The following is a 20546-nucleotide window of genomic DNA, read 5'->3' on the forward strand; positions in this document are numbered from 1 at the left end:
GCTTTTTGAGATCAAACCAATTTTTGCTTTTGCCAATGTTTATTATAATGGTGAAGGCCAGGCAGCTCCTACATCCATATGGTTTCACAAAAACCATGCCAGAACAAATCACGCTTTGACAAAACCAAAAGGCTGCCCACCAATATCCGATCTACTGGCTTTGCCAATGCTTGTTTATTTTGTTTCCCGTATCTTTTTTAAACTGGTTACACTGATTTTCCATTTTGAATATTTTTGTGAAATACTTGTATACATCAACACATTTTACTAAATGATACTGCAAAGAAATGGTACTTAAAATATTACCTTAGTTTAGCTAAATGGTTTTTTCCCACTTGCATTGTTTGTGAATATTTTATTTTGAAAGCAAAAAACCATCAATCGTGCTTTTAAGCTTCTGAAAATATTTGCATCTAATCAGAGAGCATTCTGGGAGCTTTATACATCGCCTCATATTGCTAAACTTTCGAAAATGTCTGTATCCATTTTTATACTGGAAAAAGTGTCAGTAGTGCAGTCCGCTCTTACAACATTTATTTTGAGAGAGAGTGCTCACCCTAATCATAAAGGATTTGCATTAATGACTCATAAATACAAGTTAGAACAGGCTTTAACCGTGTGCAAAAGTACTACCTTAATTGCAGACATTGCCCTTCCCTTATCTATAATCTGCTACTGTAATGGCACTCAAAGGGGTTGTGCTCTAGGGGGTTGGGCCTACTTGTCCCAAGGACACAACACACATGAAAACTTGTTGCCTTTGACCCCTAACAATATTTTCTGTGTGTCAAGCTATAGCAATTCCACATCCTTGCTGATTTGCACACAGCTGGATCCAAACAGAGGTGGTGGGGCCAGGGCCGGACTGAGAGCCAAAACCGGCCCTGGCAAAGTGTTCGACCGGCCCCCTGGGGGTGCGACCGAGCTCTTTGCCGGGGCCGGTTTTCCGTCGATATTGTTACAGAGCCGATTTTGCAGCTATGCTGCATAAACAGCAAACGACCCTGTAACAAAAACGGCCCCCAGGGCCCAAAACCGGCCCCCACCCATGCAGCACACCGAAGGATTGCCTTTTTCCTGCAACGGCCAGTCCGGGCCTGGGTGGGGCCCTAGTAATAAATTACCAGTGGCTCAGATGTAGTCAAGCATTCCATCTGTCAGTTTTAGTGTACTTTAATATGTCATCCTAAGAGGGATAGGTATGCCGAGACATGGGCCCCCTGCACACTGTGTCATTGGAACCAAGCTACACCCATCTGAAGAGCCCATAACAAGGGTATAACCGGTCCTGTGTTGCTTGTGTTCTGGTTTAAGGGGGACCTGGCTTGGGAGTTTGAGCTGGACTGTTCCCATTGGAGCACGGTCAAGACTGATTTACATATATCAGGTTCCAAACTAAGGTGGCATGCTGTGTAAAATAATGATTGACTGGGATACGCCCTGAGTAATTTCCAGTGGCTAAGATGTATTCAAGCATTCCATCCATCACTTTTTGTATACTTCAGTATGTCACCGTAAGTGGGATAGGAATGCCCAGGCATGGGTCCCCTGCACACTGTGTCATTGGAGCCAAGCAACACGTGTCTGAAGAGACCATAACAAGGGCATAACCGGTCCTGTGTTGCTTGTCTTCTGGCTTAGGGAGGACCTGGCTTGGGAGTTCGGGCTGGACTGCTTCCATTGGATCAGGGTCAAGAAGATTGATTTGCAGATGGCTGGGTCCAAACTGAGATGACATGATGTGCAAAATAACAATTGACTGGGTTGCGGGCCCCAAGTATTTACCAGCGGTTGAGAATAATTCAAGCACTCCACCCATCCCTTTTTATATACTTTAGTAAGTGTCCCTAAGTGTGACAAGGGTCACATGTACAATGTGTCACTCAAACCAAGCTATACCTGGCTGATGAGCACTCTATCCATCAATTCTTTATTCTTTTTTTTCCCAATCATTTCTTTATTGGCATTTTACAACAGTAATTCACAGTATTAGAAAAATACAGATAAAGGGGAGAGGAGTAATAACATTCAGTAAATCGTATATAAGTGCTGGACATAGACATACAAAATAAAAAAAAGTTTAAGCCGTTCCAACAAGGGGTGAGCTCGGGTGTACCATTAGTCAACCGTTGTCTGTGTTGTGTAGCATTTCCTTGGGTACATGCCAAGGGTGTAACACCGTCCTCTTTATGTACTTTCAGCAGATATATAAAAAGAGCCTTAGGTGCTGATCTAGATCAGATAGGCATTCTGCATAAGGATGCCCAAATCGCCTCCCGACTCACTAGTTTTCTGGGTATAGTATGTGGTCAGATTTACCTCCTCAGGATATTATTAGAATATTATTAGATGTGGTGTAGGGTAAGAGACAGGGTTATGTTAGAGTTCCTTAAGATGCAGGAAATGTCCCATGTATCCTCAAATTGGGGTAGTTGATCTTGGAGTTTATATATGTGTCTCATATAAGTGGCCAGGTGGTATACCTCAGTGAACCACTCTTGACTTGTGGGTATGTGTGAGTGTTAAAGATTGCAGGGATTTGTTAGCATGAGATGAAAGCCTTTTTTGTATTTGGCAGCCATTTTAGGTAGCCATGTGCTCGCCATGTGCTGTTTCCCTCTTCAGAGCCTAGCTAGTAGAATGCACCTGCTCCTCTTATAGAACTGCCAGGCTATTCTTTCTGACGTGTCGAGAATTAGCTCTCCTCCCACTTTGTTGATCAAGCAGATCTTGTATGCCCATATTAGTCATTTTGCATGCTTACATGTGCCAGGACCTCCCCTTGGTCTTATGCTGACTATGCAACCCTAAGCATATATAAGGCCCCTGTTTTCTGTATTCCTTAGACGTAGTCTCCCTCATCCCAGGTTAATAAATGAATTCTTTTTATATTTCAGCTTCTGTGCCAATCTCTTCTTTGTTGGTTTAAAGAACCAGGTGTATCAGTGAGACCCCTGAGAAGGTTTCTATTTTCTTCATGAGGAACACAGGTGTCGTAGAATGCACACCTTCGCTACCAATAAGGTAATTGATATCCATCCGCGCCAATGGGAAGTAGTGTCATCTACGTCCGTGAATTCATGCAAAATGACCACTTTGGCAGAGTTTCTAAAGGGTATACGACTAGTGTTGTGTAGCGTTCTACATATTGAATGCTAGTAGGATGTCAGAGTATTGCAGGACCATAGTACATGGTGGAGACCACAGCCATCAGCATTACAGTGCAAGGAGCATGGATGTTGTAAGGTTTGAATCAAGCCTTATTGAGATTAGACATTGTTTTCTATTTAGAACAGCATCCTGGGGCAGTTGTTATTGTTTGCAGGGCAGGGAGAAATATTACTTCCTCTTTTCTTGCTCAAGTATAGGTGGCATTCATTGATCCGTTCCTCACTTTGGTAAAAGAAGGGGTTTTTTCAGTCACCCCTGACTTGCCAAGGGTAAGGTAATAAAATGTTGAAGCACAAGGCAGGTATTTCACTTTTTGTCCCCTTTACCAAGCTGAAGTACAAGAGGGCAGTGTTTCTCCTCACCTGCCTTGGCAATCAGTGGGGATTGATTATCAGCCCCTCAGCTGCCCTCCTGCACTGTTCACATTTGTGAACTATACAACTGTGAGCTTCATGGCCCTCTTTAATATTATTTTTTTATTCTGGTGATGGAGGGACATGATGGCTTGCAGCTGCCTCACATCCCTTTGCTCAAATATGTACAAGGCAGTAGGATCACAATGTTCCTCCTCACCCTTGAACAAGGTGGGGATGTTGGTGAAAGTATCCAAAATCCTCCCCTCAAGGAAGGCAGGAGGTATGTGAAATACTCCTCCCACATCTCACTAAAAAATGACCAGTGGGAGGTGGAGGTGGGAACATTATAGACACTAGGGCAGCTATACAATAATTGTGTCTTTTTTCTTATCCCCAAACCTATGGCCAAGGTTTGAGTACTTTGGCATGAAGCAGGCCTCGCCATCGACACCAGGTAGGCTGGTGGCAGAGTGGAGAACCTTTTACACACATTATTAGACAACACAGTGAGGCATGTTTAGTACATGGGCAGGGCTTTTGTAGACCGGAAAAGAGTCTTCATTTACACCCTGGCCAAGATGCATATGTCACTGGTCTTGGCCAGGCATAATGATGCCTATCAGAAGTCTCAAAAAATATTGTGTCCCATTCATATAAGCATTTGAGCAGTGAAACTGCTAACATCAGGCTTCAAGCCTTCATATCTGAGCCTGAAATGTGATATAATTTAAGGACAGAATAACACAGAACAGACTTTGCACAAACCAAGCATGTTTATGTTCCAGTGTGTGCTATACATAACATTCTATGCAAGATTGATAAGAGAGGATACTTGTGTTTTGTAAATAAGAACTTTGTCTCTTTTGTGAGGGGTTGTGAATAAAAAAGGTGAGAACCTGACTACAAAGGTGAACTATAAACCAGGCATTCCACAACAAAATCTATACGGGTTAGGGGAAAAGACATAATTGTGCATGCTTCTTTCAAATCCTCAATTGCAAACATTCTGAATTACCATGAACACTATCAATGACATGACTATGAATGTAGTATTATCTGCAGACACATTCATGAACTGTCATCAAAGTTATTATCAAACATGTGTTGATCCTTCTCCTTTACGTTTGTTAGCCCTAATCAGATCTCATTTCAACCATAAAATTAAAAAGCCCTGCACTGTTCTTAACTTGCTTACAGCCTGAAAAAGTTCATAAGTAGTCATTAAAAAGTATCGAAATTATTTGCAAACAGCACTTTTTTGACCCCAACCACACTTAACTGTGCCCGACTAGACAAATCTGCATGATACTCAAAATATCAATAGTAAGTGAATCATTAAGTTTCCAGCAAGTGTTGACACATCACTAAAACTGCTCCAAAGGTACTAGCATATCAATGTTTTACCACACCCCTTTTAATTTTATATCTATAAGAAACTTGCAATTTATACAAAAAAGATAACTTGCTAAAGACCTCACAAATTTCATGCAGAATCATAAAAGTATGAAAGTTATTAGCACGTGAAAATGATTTACCCCTTTTAACTTTTCCACTCTTGATGGAGCTGCACTAAACATACTATACATACAGAACACTTATTTACAAGCCCCTTGCATGGTCAGTATGCCACCTTTTCCCATATTAAAAGTGACGCACCAGCAGCACAAGGCGCTTGTAAATAAGCCCCATAGTTGCTACATTATTGACAAATTGCATACTAATTCATCAAAGGATGCCCAGCTATTAGCAAATGCACACTTTTTAACCTCATTTTTAACTGTGCCTTCCACCCAGATCTGTACAGATGTGAAAATCTAAGAGTAAGCTAAACATGGTAAGCGCATGCCAAATTTCGTTCACATTCATCAAATAGCTTTCGATTTATAGACAAATAAAAAGTCCAACCAACTCTAACTATGCAATTTTTTAAAAAAAAGTACTGAATAGGGTTACCCTGAACAAAGCATATTTACGTCTTTAAGTAAAATTCTGGTTTTCATGTTAAGTTTTGCCTAACTCTGTTCAGCGTTCTTTTCTGGAGCAGAGAATCCTATGAGAAATGCTGATCATTTTCGGCATGCTTTTCATTCTACCCCGGAGAGAATTGCCCAAAACTTGGCATGCCAAAAGTAACTCAGATAAGCTTTGTAAAAAAGTTTCAGTGTCCTCCAGATTCATGGTACCACACCAACATTATTACATAATAAAAAAATTTATTTTCAAATGAATCCCTGACCTAATCATAAATATACAGACACGGTTCCTAACTACAACATCCCTGTAACATGAAAAAACCAAAGGTTACAGGGACGTTGTATTAAGGCTCACATTTTACTTGTATACTTCAGCAGTTATAGTTACCTGAACTAACTATAACTTGTCCCCCCCCAATGCACTGCTTATGAACTCACATATTACATCACTCATGACATGGTCAGTAACATCACTGATGCCATCTCAAATAATGATGGCATCATATAGTGAATGTAGGTGTTTCTTAAATGTTTCTGAGAAAAAATATGGTAAGCTACTGTAGAACTTAAATTAATATATTTTGTAAGCTAGTAATGAGTGATACTGTTCCTAACATACATGGTCTGAGTGGCTGTGTGACTGTATAGTTCATGATGGGAGTTGGTGTCTGAGTGCCTGTTGAGTGTGATTGAATGTATAGATGAATATGGAGTTCCATGAGTAGCTGTATGGGAGTGTGAGTGACTGTGAGAGTGGCTGTATTGGTGATTGAGTGTGATTGGCTGTATGGGTGGTAGAGTGTATGAGTGGCTGTTTTTTGGTGGCTGAGTGGCTGTGTTAGTGGCTCTATGGATAGATGAGTTGGTAAGTTAGTGGCTGTATGAGTATGTTAGTGACTGTTTCAAGGGATGTATGGGTAAGTGAGTCTGTGTGTTTGGCTGTTTTGCATAGTAAGTGACTGGCTGTGTAGGTGAGTGAGTAGGTATGTGAGTGCTGGTATGGATGTGTGAATGAGTATGTAAGTTGTTAACTGGATTAGTGAATGGATGTATGAGTAGCTGTATGGGTAAGTAAGTGGCTGTATAAGTGAGTGGTTGTGGGATGGGAATGGCTGTGTTGGTGAGTGGTTGCGTCAGTGGCTGTATGTGTGAGTGAATAGATGTATGAGTGGCTGCATGGGTTAGTGAGTAGGTTTGTAAGTGATTGTTTGGGTGGGTGATTAGGCTTTGAGTGGGACTTTATGAGTGGGTGTGTGTGTCATTATTTGGGTTTGTATTTGGGTATGTAAGTGTTGTGTGGATGTGTGTGTGGCCATATGAGCGGGTGTATGGGGTGTGAGTGGGTATGAGTGGGTGTGTAATTGGTTCTGTGGATGATGCCATCAGTGATGTGAATAGAAATATCATCAGTGATGTCATCAGTGATGTCACTGACCATGTCATGAGTGATGTAATATGGAAGATCACAAGCAGTGAATTGCTGGGGCATAAGTTATAGTTAGCTCAGGTAACTATAACTGTTGAATTTCTATGGTTTTGTACGAGTGAAATCTGAGCCTAACTATAACATCCTTGTAACCTTTGGTTTATTAAGTGAATTTCTAAGTTGTATATATTTTTATTTCCTACCAGTAACATCCAGGTAACCTTTGTTTTTTAAAGTTGATAATATATATATATATATATATATATATATATATATATATATATATATATATATATGTATGCAATAAGGATGCAAGCGTGAAATGGATGCAAATTTCATGACATTGGTCGACATGCTGCAAGATAAGCCTTTACAGGTAACCACTGGGTTTTGAATTGAGACTTTGTGCTATAGTTCGATGTATCATCGGTAAATGTGACAGACCCCGCACTACAGGTCCCAAGATGCAATGTGCCACGCCCACTTTGGGGCAGGACCTTTTAAGTGAATGGGTGAGAACATGAACTCTAGCCAGCACAAACGCCATTGAGAAAGAGAACGAGGAGTTCTTGAAACGCGTCTGGACATTGTGCCTTACAATTTTTCATGAAGTGCTTACATGTCAGACCTCAGCCGTAATGGGTGGTTTTGACATTTGCATAGAGTGCTGCCACTTTGCCCGAATAAAACCAGCACCTTGAACCCTGATGCCTGGTCGGCGTGCTTCTTTCCATCAGGTTAAGAAGGAGTGTGTGTATGTTTTTTGGAGGTGTTCGCCCCCAGCGCCTTGACCGCCCTTACCTGTGTCCTGCTCTGCGAACAAAACGTGTGGCAAATTTTCTCTGAGAACAGGACCCGCCTGCACTTGCCTGGTAAGCGGCACGGAGTTTACCAGCAAGCACGGAGTTTCCAGCAATCACTGCACCCCAGTGCAAGTTGTGGGCGTTGGGAAGGTGGAGCACAAGCTTGTTCCACGTTCTGCATCAATTCCAAGGTTCTAGTTCATAATGGGCTGAAGGCAGACGAGCGTTTTTCCAATAAGGATGCAAGCGTGAAATGGATGCAAATTTCATGACATTGGTCGACATGCTGCAAGATAAGCCTTTACAGGTAACCACTGGGTTTTGAATCGAGACTTTGTGCTATAGTTCGACGTATCATCGGTAAATGTGACAGACCACGCACTACAGGTCCCAAGATGCAATGTGCCACGCCCACTTTGGGGCAGGACCTTTTAAGTGAATGGGTGGGAACATGAACTCTAGCCAACACAAACGCCATTGAGAAAGAGAACGAGGAGTTCTTGAAACGCGTCTGGACATTGTGCCTTACAATTTTTCATGAAGTGCTTACATGGCAGACCTCAGCCGTAATGGGTGGTTTTGACATTTGCATAGAGTGCTGCCACTTTGCCCGAATAAAACCAGCACCTTGAACCCTGATGCCTGGTCGGCGTGCTTCTTTCCATCAGGTTAAGAAGGAGTGTGTGTATATATATATATATATATATATATATATATATATATATATATATATATATATATATATGTATATATATATATATATATTCACTGAAAAAACCATAGGTTATAGACCATATATAGTTAGGAATTAGCATTTAAAAAACCTTATTTTACTCACACAAAACCATTGAAATTCCATATATAGTTAGTTGCACTAACTATATATCGCGCACCCGCAATCCACTGCTGATCATGTCACATATTACATCATTCATGACATGGTCAGTGACATCACTGATGACATCACTGATGACATCTCAAATGACATCACTGATGACATCACTGATGACAACATCCAGTGACTGTATGTTTCTGTAAAGTTAAAATATGTCTTACATATTGAAGAATGAGTGGATGTATAAGTGTCTGGATGAAGGATTTAGTAGGTGCGTGACTGACTGTATGAGTGAGTGATTAAATGTGTCTCACTGAATGCATGGGTTAGTGACTAAACTGTCTTAATTTGTGCATCATAATGTCTGTTGTGATGTAAACTGCTGCATGTGTTGATCATTAGCTATACGAGAGGCTATATGTGTTATTGATTGGTTGCCCAAATATTTGTATGGGAGATTGAGTTTGTGTAGGGGTGGCTGGGAGGTGTGTGACTCTGTGCATAGATGTGTGAGCAGTTGATTCACTAGGTGTATGAGTTCAAGAGTGCATGTGGAAACAGCTACATGGGCAGTTGACTGTGTGCATGAGTGTATTGATGAGTGAATGGATATCTCAATGCTACATGTCATAGTAAGTACATATGTAAAACACAGTACATGTGAGAGTTGGCATATATAAATAACTGTGCATGAGAGCCACTGAATGTGTGAGTGGTTGTATGGATCATTGTGAACTTGTATCAGGGATTGTATAAGAGAGTAAATATGTGTTAGTATATGTTTGAATAAGTAAGGTGTGTATAACTGTATAGTTGAAGAAATGGAGGTGAGATTGTTTATTTGCATGACTGACTAGGTGTGTGAGTAACTCCATGGATGAGTGACAGTGTGTGAGTGTCTGTATACACTGAGTGTATCTAAGGTTATATTAGAGTCTGAAGAGGTTTATCGTATTAGCACAAGAATGATGTAAAATGAGATGTCATCATTGATGTCATCAGTGATGTCATTTGAGATGTCATCAGTGATGTCACTGACCATGTCATGAATGATGTAATATGTGACATGATCAGCAGTGGATTGCGGGTGCGCGATATATAGTTAGTGCAACTAACTATATATGGAATTTCAATGGTTTTGTGTGAGTAAAATAAGGTTTTTTAAATGCTAATTCCTAACTATATATGGTCTATAACCTATGGTTTTTTCAGTGAATTTTCAAGGTTTTGTAAATGCTAATTCCTAACTATATATGGTCTATAACCTATGGTTTTTTCAGTTAATTTTCAAGGTTTTGTAAATGCTAATTCCTAACTATATATGGTCTATAACCTATGGTTTTTTCAGTGAATTTTCAAGGTTTTGTAAATGCTAATTCCTAACTATATATGGTCTATAACCTATGGTTTTTTCAGTGAATTTCAATGTTTTTTTAATAGCAAATATCATACACTGTCGAATGTCAAGTACGTGGTAAGTAAAAACATTTTCGTGTTTATGCACACTGATCTGCTTTGAATGCTGCCCCCCACCCCTCATTTCTATTAGGAGTACTCTCTCTTTGCAGATAGTGAAGGGTAGTTAACGCAGGCCTTTGCCCCCGTTGTAATCCGTCGTGCCTGCTTCTCTCTCCATTTGATTGATTGTTCTCTTTGGTTCATTCTCTATTTACAAACAAGCACAGAGTCGCAATACTCTGTTTAGTCTTTGCAGATAGCGAAAAATCGTGTAAAAAAACAAAAGGAATCGAGCAAAATCAGTAGGCCACTAATGGGATCTCTTTTTGACCTCGCTAAAATAGAAACATTAGGAACAACCTGTTGAAAATAGCAATGTGTATGTACATAAGCGGCGTTCATTTGTGTTCACAGTACCCCTTGTTGATTGTTTGAATCGAGCATTGAATTGTTCGAAGTTGGTTCTCTTAAGGATCTTCTCTGCCTGCAAACGAGGAAGAATAGGAATATTCTCTCTCCCTTTGCAGATAGTGAAGGGTAGGTAACGCAAGCCTTTAACACGTCGTACCTATTTCATTCCTCATTGATTGATTGATTGTCCGAACATTGACTGTTTGGGAATTAGTTCTTTTTGGAGGTATTTAAGCATGGGCGTAAAATCCGCTCCGATCGCGTATTTTTCGGATTTTCGGCAAATTCGCAATCCGCGAACTCTCGCGAATTTGTCGAAAATCCGTGAATCCGCTCGCGGCGGATTTTTTGCTTGGTTGCGGCGCGCGGCGTGGTGCACGGCGTTCACTTTCCGTCATTTAGCGTTTGCCGAGTTGTTTTTCTTTGCGAGTGCCGCTCAATTTTGGATCTTGCTGCGTGATCCCGCGGGAGTTTGGCGCCCGCGAATACGTAATCGCGGCTTGCCACCTTGCACAGCACACCTCGCGAGAGTTCGCAATTGCGAACACGTAGTTGCGGCGGAAAGGAACAATCTCGCACTCGCGAAATAGAGATTTTGCAATTCTGCACAAGAAAATCACCAGCAAACAGGATAAACCTTCAGAAAATTATGATTTTTATCAGAATCACTGCTCAGGTTGACATTTGCATGGCCTTTTTTTTTGCAAGGAGTCCATTTTTGGGGGGGGGGGGAGGAAGTGCCCCACAGTCTCCAACTTCCTGTTCCTGTCCAGCAGGCTCCTCCCAGTGCTTTGTCCATCTCCTGGTCACTTTCATTTGGATCTGGAGCTGGAAGGATTACTTTTTGTGGGTGCTGCTGGATATTTGGATTTGAGGCCTTTTTGACTGTCTTTGGATCACTTTTGGATTAGAAATCAACTTTCACAAGTAAGTTTGTTTGGGGCATTACAGTTGCTGCAAGTACAATTTTGGAACTTTTTCAGAACATTAAATAAATTATATTGTGGGTAGCCACAGTATCCAGTAGGACCAGGGTTGGTTAGGGGTGCATGATACAACTGTTTTGTTGAATTTAAACACCATTGAGGCCATGGATGGGCTGGGATTGTGCTGATTGTATTGTTTTTTGTCGTTTTTTGGGGGCTGCTGGTGTGGCCTTTTGCCCAGGGGTGGTGGTGCATGGACTGAGTGTGCCTGTGGTGTGGTCTCACTCTCTTTAATGTAAACATCATGGATGTCATTGGATTGTGGTGATTTCTGGCTGTTTTTCTGTTTTTTAGGGGTGTACTGTTGATGTGGACTGGCCATGTGGGTGGTGGTGGTGGCCATCTTGAGTGCTGCTGGCTGGTACAGGCAACATGTGCTTGGGGTGTAAGGGGCCATTTTGAGGAGAGGCAGTGTCTGAGGCCTGCACTTATTTTGCCTACTTTTCATCCATTATGCCCAGGGGTAGTGAGTGTTGCATGGGCCTAGTGTTTCTGAGGGGTGTCTTCTTGAATTTAAACACCATTGAGGCCATGGATGGGCTGGGATTGTGCTCATTTTATTGTTTTTTGTCGTTTTTTTGGGGCTGCTGGTGGGGCCCTTTGCCCAGGGGTAGTGGTGCATGGACTGAGTGTGCCTGTAGTGTGGTCTCACTCTCTTTAATGTAAACATCCTGGATGGCATTGGATTGTGGTGATTTTTGGCTGTTTTCTGTGTTTTTTGGGGTGTACTGTTGATGTGGACTGGCCATGTGGGTGGTGGTGGTGGCCATCTTGAGTGCTGGCTGGTACAGGCAACATGTGCTTGGGGTATAAGGGGCCATTTTGAGGAGAGGCAGTGTCTGAGGCCTGCACTTATTTTGCCTACTTTTCATCCATTATGCCCAGGGGTAGTGAGTGTTGCATGGGCCTAGTGTTTCTGAGGGGTGTCTTCTTGAATTTAAACACCATTGAGGCCATGGATGGGCTGGGATTGTGCTCATTTTATTGTTTTTTGTCGTTTTTTTGGGGCTGCTGGTGGGGCCTTTTGCCAAGGGGTAGTAGTGGTGCATGGACTGAGTGTGCCTGTAGTGTGGTCTCACTCTCTTTAATGTAAACATCATGGATGGCATTGGATTGTGGTGATTTCTGGCTGTTTTTCTGTGTTTTTTGGGGTGTACTGTTGATGTGGACTGGCCATGTGGGTGGTGGTGGGTGGCCATCTTGAGTGCTGCTGGCTGGTACAGGCAACATGTGCTTGGGGTGTAAGGGGCCATTTTGAGGAGAGGCAGTGTCTGAGGCCTGCACTTATTTTGCCTACTTTTCATCCATTATGCCCAGGGGTAGTGAGTGTTGCATGGGCCTAGTGTTTCTGAGGGGTGTCTTCTTGAATTTAAACACCATTGAGGCCATGGATGGGCTGGGATTGTGCTCATTTTATTGTTTTTTGTCGTTTTTTTGGGGCTGCTGGTGGGGCCTTTTGCCAAGGGGTAGTAGTGGTGCATGGACTGAGTGTGCCTGTAGTGTGGTCTCACTCTCTTTAATGTAAACATCATGGATGGCATTGGATTGTGGTGATTTCTGGCTGTTTTTCTGTGTTTTTTGGGGTGTACTGTTGATGTGGACTGGCCATGTGGGTGGTGGTGGGTGGCCATCTTGAGTGCTGCTAGCTGGTACAGGCAACATGTGCTTGGGGTGTAAGGGGCCATTTTGAGGAGAGGCAGTGTCTGAGGCCTGCACTTATTTTGCCTACTTTTCATCCATTATGCCCAGGGGTAGTGAGTGTTGCATGGGCCTAGTGTTTCTGAGGGGTGTCTTCTTGAATTTAAACACCATTGAGGCCATGGATGGGCTGGGATTGTGCTCATTTTATTGTTTTTTGTCGTTTTTTTGGGGCTGCTGGTGGGGCCTTTTGCCAAGGGGTAGTAGTGGTGCATGGGCTGAGAGTGCCTGTAGTGTGGTCTCACTCTCTTTAATGTAAACATCATGGATGGCATTGGATTGTGGTGATTTCTGGCTGTTTTTCTGTGTTTTTTGGGGTGTACTGTTGATGTGGACTGGCCATGTGGGTGGTGGTGGGTGGCCATCTTGAGTGCTGCTGGCTGGTACAGGCAACATGTGCTTGGGGTGTAAGGGGCCATTTTGAGGAGAGGCAGTGTCTGAGGCCTGCACTTATTTTGCCTACTTTTCATCCATTATGCCCAGGGGTAGTGAGTGTTGCATGGGCCTAGTGTTTCTGAGGGGTGTCTTCTTGAATTTAAACACCATTGAGGCCATGGATGGGCTGGGATTGCGCTCATTTTATTGTTTTTTGTCGCTTTTTTGGGGCTGCTGGTGGGGCCTTTTGCCAAGGGGTAGTAGTGGTGCATGGACTGAGTGTGCCTGTAGTGTGGTCTCACTCTCTTTAATGTAAACATCATGGATGGCATTGGATTGTGGTGATTTCTGGCTGTTTTTCTGTGTTTTTTGGGGTGTACTGTTGATGTGGACTGGCCATGTGGGTGGTGGTGGGTGGCCATCTTGAGTGCTGCTGGCTGGTACAGGCAACATGTGCTTGGAGTGTAAGGGGCCATTTTGAGGACAGGCAGTGTCTGAGGCCTGCACTTATTTTGCCTACTTTTCATCCATTATGCCCAGGGGTAGTGAGTGTTGCATGGGCCTAGTGTTTCTGAGGGGTGTCTTCTTGAATTTAAACACCATTGAGGCCATGGATGGGCTGGGATTGTGCTCATTTTATTGTTTTTTGTCGTTTTTTTGGGGCTGCTGGTGGGGCCTTTTGCCAAGGGGTAGTAGTGGTGCATGGACTGAGTGTGCCTGTAGTGTGGTCTCACTCTCTTTAATGTAAACATCATGGATGGCATTGGATTGTGGTGATTTCTGGCTGTTTTTCTGTGTTTTTTGGGGTGTACTGTTGATGTGGACTGGCCATGTGGGTGGTGGTGGGTGGCCATCTTGAGTGCTGCTGGCTGGTACAGGCAACATGTGCTTGGGGTGTAAGGGGCCATTTTGAGGAGAGGCAGTGTCTGAGGCCTGCACTTATTTTGCCTACTTTTCATCCATTATGCCCAGGGGTAGTGAGTGTTGCATGGGCCTAGTGTTTCTGAGGGGTGTCTTCTTGAATTTAAACACCATTGAGGCCATGGATGGGCTGGGATTGTGCTCATTTTATTGTTTTTTGTCGTTTTTTTGGGGCTGCTGGTGGGGCCCTTTGCCCAGGGGTAGTGGTGCATGGACTGAGTGTGCCTGTAGTGTGGTCTCACTCTCTTTAATGTAAACATCATGGATGGCATTGGATTGTGGTGATTTCTGGCTGTTTTTCTGTGTTTTTTGGGGTGTACTGTTGATGTGGACTGGCCATGTGGGTGGTGGTGGGTGGCCATCTTGAGTGCTGCTGGCTGGTACAGGCAACATGTGCTTGGGGTGTAAGGGGCCATTTTGAGGAGAGGCAGTGTCTGAGGCCTGCACTTATTTTGCCTACTTTTCATCCATTATGCCCAGGGGTAGTGAGTGTTGCATACTTGCATGTCCCTAGTCTTTCTGTGGGGTGTCTTCAATGTAAACATCATGGATGGCATGGGATTGTGCTCATTTTTCTGTGTTTTGTCGATTTTTTGGGGTGTATAACTTAACTGATGTTCCTCTGTCTTCCATTGCTTTTAGGTGCACAAGACTCAAGAGAACCACCAGTGCCAGGAAGAAGTCCTGCAGCGGTGTGTGTGTGCAGCATAACGTCACGCGACGTCACGTCTGGACACAGACAACTCTGCAACTCGTGCAACTGCTGCCTGCTGTTCTGACCTGCTCTGAAGAAGATGGCCCCAAAAAAAGTAACCCGAAGCTCCTCTAGCAAGAAAGGTGCCAGTAAGGAGCAGAAGAAGCAAGTTACCAAGGAGACTGGTGTGCCGCCCGCCCCTTTTTTTGGTGGTAAAAAAAAAAGTATGCCTGCAGCAGCAGCGGGATCTGCTGGGGACCAAGCTGGGAGCAGCACCCCCGCTCCATTGGGCTCAGTGCCACCACCACCACCACGCCAACTTAAGTCCAAGCCCTTGAGTGCTGCAGAGGCAGCCACTATAGTTGTTCAATCACCATCGACCAGTGATGTTGGCTCATCGCAAGAAAGCAGCAGCAATGTCCCTCAATCAACACAGGTTGTTGTAGCTCATCTGACGAGTGTTGAACAACCACAGCCGCAACAACAATCACATGTGCAAGTACAAGCCCAAGTACATGTGGAAGGAGAGGCAGCGCAAGGAGATGCGCAAGCAGAGGTGCATGGAGGGTCACAAGTGCCCACAATAGTTGTCCCTCCCGAAGTAGGGGCACATCAGGAAATCGACAATCAAGGCGAGGTATCATTTGAGGAAGCCACTCCTCCTGATGATCCTTCATTGTCTTCCACACCCCTAGCAAGGAAGAGATCAAGGGTGGTGTCTACATCTTCTTCAAGCACACCTCCTTCTGATGATACGGATCAAACTTGGGAACCAGCAGCACTGCCGTCTGAGAGTGAGGCACACCATGATCCGACAAAGGTAGTTAAGCGTAAAAGGAAGCTCGTCCAAAGTCTCAGAGTTATGGAGTGTGATGAGGCTCAACAAGAAGTGGCGGATACTGCTGCTGATGAAGACTCTGCCAACGACGACCCAGTCATCATAAAGGTCACTGCAGCCCCAGCGTGCATGCAGCAAACAGACATTTTGACCCTAGCCCGAAGAGCTGCTGAGCGTGATGATGATGATGTTGTCGATGAGGAGGCAGTGGAAACACCACAATCATTGGAGTTAAGTAGTACACCAACTCGTCCCGCTTCCATATTTCTTTCTGGCAAGAAGAGACCTCCATCCACCTCGACCTTAATTAGTGGCGGTGAAAGTGCACAACGTACAAAAGTTGGGCAATCCAGATCCTCCACTTCATCTGGCATTAGCTTCATGACCACCACCACCAGTATTGCCGCCTCTTCCAGGTCCCACAGACACTTCAAGTCCCCAGTTTGGGACTTCTTTACTGTTTGTCAAAAAAATCCAAAGTTTGCCATTTGTACCCTTTGTAAGGTTGCAGTTAGTCGTGGTAAGCCAGGTACCAACTATGGTACCGGAGGCCAGAGAGGTCATCTTAGGAGACAGCACACTGTCCAATGGTTTGCGCACCTAGATGCGATCAAGAAAGGCCGAATTCAAGGAAACGTTGATGTTGCATCTGATGATGACGAGGAGGAAGAAGACGTGTCAAACACTTCCCTTACACCCAGTACCCCTGTCAGCAGCACACCCAATGTGAGGCACACTAAGAGTGTTGGAGCGAGTGAGACACCAACGCACAAAAGTTCACCAGCGAGCAAAATTGGGTCAACAAAGTCATTATCAGCCCGTAAATGCTTGGTCCAGGGCAACATTAGAACAATGCTTACTTCAGACGTGCCATATGAACGCAACCACCCACTGACGCGTCTGTATAACACTAAGCTGGCTAAAATGCTAGCTGTGGACCTTCTCCCTTTTTCTTTTGTAGAAGCGGTAGGTTTTCTAGAATTAGTGGCAACGCTCTGCCCTAAATGGAAGGTTCCTAGCCGGTTCTATTTTGCCAGAGTTGCGGTTCCAGCACTACATGAAGATGTGCTGGAGGCGATTGGGGCAGCTTTGCAGAAGAGTGCTGTTCACACAATACATCTGACAACAGACATGTGGACCAGTGGCGCAGGCGCTGATTACATGTGCATCACTGCACACTGGGTCTCTTTTTCAGGTGTTAAAGCAAAGCTAAACGCAGGTGTTGACCCGGACAAAGTTTTCAAAGCTGCTCGGAAACATGCAACACTAGCCATGTTTGGCTTGGAGAAAAGTCACACATCCCAAAACATTTTGGACGAGTTTGACAAAAAGGTCTTGAAAATGCTATCCCCCAAAAAAACGCCAGATTGGTTATGTTTCCACGGATAATGGCGCCAATGTAGTTAAGGCCATGGTGCTGGGTCGCTATTTTAGAGTGCCGTGTTTGGCGCACTGTATCAACCTGGTAGTTCAAAAATTCTTGAGTGATAGAGACAGTGCAGCGTCCGCGGTAATGGCCACCTGCCGCAAAATGTGCAACCATTTCAGCCATTCTTTTAAGGCCCGGAAGCATCTGAGGAGGCTGCTACTTAAAAGTCGAATACCAGTGAAAGCACTCATCCAGGAGGTGGCAACACGTTGGAACTCAACCTTCTACATGCTTGAGCGTCTGTATGAGCAGTATACGGTACTCGATCACTATTTCTTCACAGAGGGTACATCTCAGAAGGAGGACATGCGGATGGGTGCGGCGCAATGGGACATAGTTAAAAGCCTGACAGACATGCTTCGTCCTTTTGAGTTCTTCACGCGTGCAGTCAGCCAGGAGGACTGTAATTTGGGAAAAGCTATCCCATTGTTGTGCATGCTGGAGCACCAACTGATGGCGGTGTCTTCTGAGTTTGAAAAAGATGAAAAAAAAAAGACCATTTTATTTTGTCTGAGAAATTATTAGAGCGCCTACGTGGTGATGAACGTCTTCAAAAGATCAAGTCAGAACAGCATTACATTTGTGCTACTATTCTGGATCCACGCTACAAAAAGGCGCTGGCAGGCGAAGCATTCTTTCCTTTTGCTGATGCAGATGTTCAAAAGTACAAACATTGGTTAGCCTGGTCAGCCAAGAGGTTTGAAAAAGAACGGCAGGTTATTGAAGGAGAAGCCAGTACATCAGCATCAGCATCAGCAGGCCATCCCCAGTCACAAGAATCCACTTCTGCACCTGTGGCTGGGGCACAAGTGACCTCTCAGCTGTTAAAGACACCGGCAAGTGGATCATCTGCACCACACACAATGACAACACTAACAGTGGCTGCGGAGGAGGATTGGCTAAGTTTGATGGGGTATGGTTCTCGAAAAAATGTCACAGGCACAGCAAAAAGTAAGCAAAGTGGAGGAACAGTTGATGACCTTGAGTCGATGGTGCAGGACTATCTGAATGACTCAACAGAGGTCTTTCTTAATGATGAGCCATTGCAGTATTGGCATGGGAAAAAACAATTGTGGCCAGAGCTCTCCAACCTGGCTATAAACTATTTGTCTTGCCCACTCGCAAGTGTGTCTTCTGAACGTGTTTTCAGTGCTGCTGGTGGCATTGTAACTCCCAAACGGAGCCGGCTCTCGCCCCAAAATGTGGAGCGGCTGACAATGATCAAGATAAATCAGCACCTCATACCACCAGATTACAAAGTACGAGAAAGCACGCCGCATGAAGACGAGGAGGACGGCAACGTAGATGAGGGGATTTGTTCTCTGTTCGGTGGCACTGACCTCATCCTGCCTGAATTCGCAGAGTATGATGACGAAATCTTCTTCTTATTCCCTGACACAGAGCCCTGAAAATGAGACAATGAATAAAGAACTTTCTTTTTCGTCCTTATTCACTTTTATTCCTGTGTGTCTCTCTTTCTTTGTTTTGCACAGTTAATTTAATTCAAACTTTAATCACCTAATCCCAAAAACAAGACCATCAGCAGAACTGTCTTCACTTGTTTGCTTATTGATTTGAAGGTGCCGCAGTCTACATTCATCAGGTTCACAAGTTCTGAAGAACATGCTCCTCTATCCTCCTCCTCCAGACTGCGATTTCCCTCAAAGCAGAGTGCTGGATTACGCCCAATGAAGAAAGACTCAGCACTTGTGGGGGTGTTGTACTTCTTTGCGGGTGAGTTGACGGATTTGGGCCCATTGCTGTGAAGCTCTAATAATGGACAAAAGTGTTTTGGACCAAATATGAGGTGGAAATTTCTTGCCGTTTTTGCTGACTTGCTTGCCTTTGAGGTGCTGTTTGGCGGGGTTCCGGGTGTTTGTGGGTGATTTTTGGTGTCTGGGAGCACTGCTGCGACAGTCTAATCTTGATTGCATTTGCTTTTCAGGAAATCCGTGGTGGAAAACAGGAGTTATGATGATTGATGATGACCTAGCTGCACAGCGCCGCGTTTGGACCGAAGGCCGAGAGATATTGTAAGTATGAGATTTAGCTTTTTCGCTGTTTGGGGGTGTTGTCGGGTGGTGTTTTGCAGGTGGGTTGGCGGGTCTTGCCTGGGGCATTCCTGGGAAGGCCTAATACCGGATAGAAGTGTTTTGGACAAAATCCTTAAGGAACAGCCTTTTTTTTGCTATTTCTTCTGACATCTTGTTCAATGTAGCGTTTTGGGGGGCTTCCTGCTGTTCGTGGGTGGGTTGCGGCCGGGGTCTCTGTCGAAGCACTGCTGCGACAGTCTAATCTTGATTGCATTTGCTTTTCAGGAAATCCGTGGTGGAAAACAGGAGTTATGATGATTGATGATGACCTAGCTGCACAGCGCCGCGTTTGGACCGAAGGCCGAGAGATATTGTAAGTATGAGATTTAGCTTTTTCGTTGTTTGGGGGTGTTGTCGGGTGGTTTTTTGCAGGTGGGTTGGCGGGTCTTGCCTGGGGCATTCCTGGGAAGGCCTAATACCGGATAGAAGTGTTTTGGACAAAATCCATAAGGAAACACCAGTTTTGGCACTTTTTGTAAGTTAGGGTTCGTTAGGGTTCGCCCTAGCAGCAGGATTGCATGTGTTTCGGGGGGTTCTATTGCAACGCAGTTCTGGGGTTTTAGAGCACTGTTGGAGCGATGCTGGCTATGGATACTTTTGCTTGCTTGCAAGTGGTTTGAATACAATCCACGGTCTGTATTTGGGCCTACTGTTACTTTCAAAGTACGTTTTGTCACCATTTTTCTGCTAGGCATCGTTTTTGGAGATCTGATTGGGGGTCTTCTACATTTTTGCGACTGGCTTTAGTAAGGGTCTTGGTGGGAGCATTGCTGGGAAGGTCAAATTTTGTTCTAAAACACAGTTTACAGTACACCTACCTTGAGGGGAAAGATCCGCTATAATATTTTGGCCATACTTATTTATCCTTAAAAAGGTGACTCAGACAGAGCACGCAATTTCAAAAATATTGTACTGTCTATTAGGGAAATCAAAGTGTCACTTTTTGCACCACACAGCGTACATACCTTTCATTTATTTATCAGTGGTATTGTAATAGCACTTCCTGTTTTCCGTTCAATAATTACAGGCCGGGTTTCAGTCAACATCCGCCAGGCAGGCAGTGGACAGGGTGTCTTCTG

Source organism: Lissotriton helveticus, chromosome 7 (assembly GCF_964261635.1).
Source record: "Lissotriton helveticus chromosome 7, aLisHel1.1, whole genome shotgun sequence".
Lineage (NCBI taxonomy): Eukaryota > Metazoa > Chordata > Amphibia > Caudata > Salamandridae > Lissotriton > Lissotriton helveticus.